General features: G+C 52.5%; 1 long non-coding RNA gene across 1 annotated transcript; it reads right to left on the bottom strand.

Annotated features, from left to right (window-relative positions):
* Positions 1-2,727: 2,727 nt before the first annotated feature.
* LOC126985174 (uncharacterized) lies at positions 2,728-3,508 on the bottom strand. Its single transcript, XR_007738367.1, has 3 exons — positions 3,348-3,508; positions 3,054-3,179; positions 2,728-2,885 (listed from the first exon to the last, which is right to left on the bottom strand). It is a non-coding gene; the product is annotated as an uncharacterized LOC126985174 (long non-coding RNA).
* Positions 3,509-3,858: the final 350 nt, after the last annotated feature.

Below are 3,858 nucleotides of genomic sequence, written 5' to 3'. Positions count from 1 at the left end.
GAACATCCTGAGAGCCATTGTTTTCACCAGCTTCCCGCCACATTGATAATAACAATTAGATTCCAATACTTCTCCAATGTCTTGTGAGTTACAACAAAAGTAGCCTGATTAAATCCACAGTGTAGCCGGACTGAGAAAGATACATCTAACATATACGAATAATTTTATATACTTACTTTGGTATGGTTTGTGGGGATAAGTTTCCTGGCGGTGAATGGCCCGCCCGGACCCATGGGGCCAGCAGCTCTGGATTTTTCGGGATCACTTCCCCGGCATTGTGTTGTCACTATAATCACGTATTTATCCTAAAGTCTCGACAATATGCTGTAGAATATGCCGCAGTAAATCAAGGTCTCTTTCACGGTCAAGGCAACCCCAGACTGGTCATTCGCGGGTCGCGACCCGGCTCGCTGCCAGATTCTCCAGATAGCTCCCAAGTTGCAATATAAGCAGGTCGCTATCCATCGCCCAGCTCTCGTGACGTAGGCTGACATCACGACTCCTATGCACAGGCCTTCTCCTTTTAGAAGGCCATGCCTGAGCCTCCGCAACACTCCGGGCAGGCAGTCTTCCACTGGTCGCCACACAACCCAGACCTCTGTATAAAGCACTATTAAACGCTCTGGACTACCAACGCGTTTCCTTCTACTTTATGGCGCAGTGAAGGGAACCTGGTTCAGCAGTGATGGCCGTCCCTCGCCCCATGTTTCACGACTTGGCCGCTGCCGCCCTGGCCTACGGGATGGACGACTCTGCTGGCCCGTACACCACCCACCACCACACCTGTCGGCCCCGCCCCACCTCGCACGTCGACACCTGGGCTCGTGCGCTCCGTGTACACGGCAACACCAGCAAGCCAGTCGTCACCGCCACCCCAGCAGCCGCCAAACCCTGACGTGGCCGCACTCACACACCGGGTGAACCGCCTCTACGAAACCGTAGCATCGCTAATCACCTCACCACCTCAGGGCGTGTCACTATCGAACTACTGGTACCCATCGCCCCTTCATAGACCCCCACCGCCAGCTTACGCACCCACCACCCTGCCATTCGGTACACCACTAACTGCTACTCAATAAGGCTGGTCCAGGCCTCCGCCCACCATACCCACCACGGCTGCCATGCCCCTGCCCACCATGCCTGCCACGGCTGGCAAATCTTCGGCCACCACCCCCGCCACGCCAGGCACACATTCGCCCACCATTACGGTCACGGCTGGTATGCCCATGCCCACGATGCCCGCCACGGCTGGCATAATTCCGGCCCACATGCCACTTACGGCTGGCATGCCACTGCCCACCATGCCCGCCACGGCTGGCTCGCCTTTGGCCCCCATGCCCGCCACAGTTGGCGTGCACCCGCCCACGCTGCCAGCACTCCAGCATACCCGCAGAAAGCCTCCAACCCGGCCCATCGCCACCCACTCCATGCCCAGCCATGCACTGCGGAAATTTTGGACGGACTGGGCCATCTATAAGCACCTGGCAGGTGTACCACCTAACGAGGCGCCGGTGGAGCTGTATTTATCGTGTGACGGCGCACTCCAGTCAGCCGTCCTTGTCGCCAACCAGCACTTCACCAGTCTCACGGAACCGCAACTAACGACACTCATCACCTCAATCGTCAGTACGCATTATAATCGAGCGGCAGCCCGGAACCACCTCCGATCCCTCGTTCAGCAGCCCGGTGAATGCATCCGTGACTTTGTGACTCGAGTGACGCAAGCGGCAATGGACTGTGAGTTATCATGTTGCTCATGGGGTGCCGATCAGTCGGAAGAACATATACGCGATCAAATGTTTATCGGTGTGACTAACACAGCACTCCAACAGGACCTCCTCACCAAGCATCGCAGCCTCCCCACCTTGACAACAGTACTTAACCACTGTTTGGGGTTTGAGTCTGCCCTACGCGACCAGGAGGGCCTACACACGGCCGAACACGCACCCTCCGCTGTGCACTCGGCTACCTCACCGCCAACAAGCGCCCAGGAGAACCCACGTAGCACTCAACCGATGCGCTCCCCTCCACGCCGCTCCACCGACACCCGAACTAGATCGGGCAAGCCTTGCGTTGGGTGTGGCGCCACATCACATGGTCGTGGTGATCGCAAATCCGGGTGTCCAGCCTGGGGAAACACTTTCAACTCCTGCGGGAAGCTAAACCACTTCGCCTCCACTACCTCAGCGTCCGGCTTGGTAGCGCACCTAGTCTGGGATGACGACAAGGGAAGCTTTCAACCCGCCACACCTACACCTCTGCCTTCCCTGGACGTAACGATGGCACCAATCACCCACGAACTGCTTCCTGGCAACTCCAGCCCCTCGCACATCACTGTTCACCCCGACACCGGGGCCCAGGTGTCGATCGCAGGCCCATCACTTTTGTCGTAATTGGGCCTCGGCGGTAAACGCCCACTACCCATTACACAACCCATTCAGGCTGTGGGTGGCACACCTCTTCAGGTTGTGGGTTACGTTCCAGTCTCCATCTCCATCCCCGCCTCTGACTGCTACCCCAGGACAACCCGGGAGGTGATGTACATTGTGCGTAGTGTTTCGGCGGTCTTCTTAAGCCTGCCTGCATGCAAGGCCCTCGGCGTTGTGCCAGCCTCATTCCCTACCCCAGGACCCTCGGCCACGGCGGCACCGGCACTGACCCAGCAATACCCCGCCAGCCGCCGCGCACCACCACCACGGCGCCCGACAGCTATACCGTTCCCCCCCTTGTATGTCGGTATATGTGATAAATGAGATAACCTGCACCCCTTGTATGTCGGTAAATGTGATAAATGAGATAACCTGCACCCCTTGTATGTCGGTAAATGTGATAAATGAGATAACCTACATCCCTTGTATGTCGGTAAATGTGATAAATGAGATAACCTACATCCCTTGTATGTCGGTAAATGTGATAAATGAGATAACCTGCACCCCTTCTATGTCGATATATGTGATAAATGAGATAACCTACACCCCTTGTATGTCGGTAAATGTGATAAATGAGATAACCTGCACCCCTTGTATGTCGGTATATGTGATAAATGAGATAACCTACACCCCTTGTATGTCGGTAAATGTGATAAATGAGATAACCTACACCCCTTGTATGTCGGTAAATGTGATAAATGAGATAACCTACACCCTTTGTATGTCGGTAAATGTGATAAATGAGATAACCTACATCCCTTGTATGTCGGTATATGTGATAAATGAGATAACCTGAACCCCCTGCATTTCGGTAAATGTGATAAATGAGATAACCTGCACCCCTTGTATGTCGGTAAATGTGATAAATGAGATAACCTGCACCCCTTCTATGTCGGTAAATGTGATAAATGAGATAACCTACACCCCTTGTATGTCGGTAAATGTGATAAATGAGATAACCTACACCCCTTGTATGTCGGTAAATGTGATAAATGAGATAACCTGCACCCTTTGTATGTCGGTAAATGTGATAAATGAGATAACCTACATCCCTTGTATGTCGGTAAATGTGATAAATGAGATAATCTGAACCCTTTGTATGTAGGTAAATGTGATAAATGAGATAACCTGCACCCCTTCTATGTCGGTAAATGTGATAAATGAGATAACCTGCACCCCTTGTATGTCGGTAAATGTGATAAATGAGATAACCTGCACCCCTTGTATGTCGGTAAATGTGATAAATGAGATAACCTGCACCCCTTCTATGTCGGTAAATGTGATAAATGAGATAACCTGCACCCCTTCTATGTCGGTAAATGTGATAAATGAGATAACCTACACCCCTTGTATGTCGGTAAATGTGATAAATGAGATAACCTACACCCCTTCTATGTCGGTAAATGTGATAAATGAGATAACCTACACC

This window comes from Eriocheir sinensis, chromosome 59 (assembly GCF_024679095.1).
Source record: "Eriocheir sinensis breed Jianghai 21 chromosome 59, ASM2467909v1, whole genome shotgun sequence".
Taxonomy (NCBI): Eukaryota; Metazoa; Arthropoda; class Malacostraca; order Decapoda; family Varunidae; genus Eriocheir; species Eriocheir sinensis.
The sequence above is the reverse complement of the archived record's forward strand: the minus strand, read 5'-3'. Positions and strand labels throughout refer to the sequence as shown.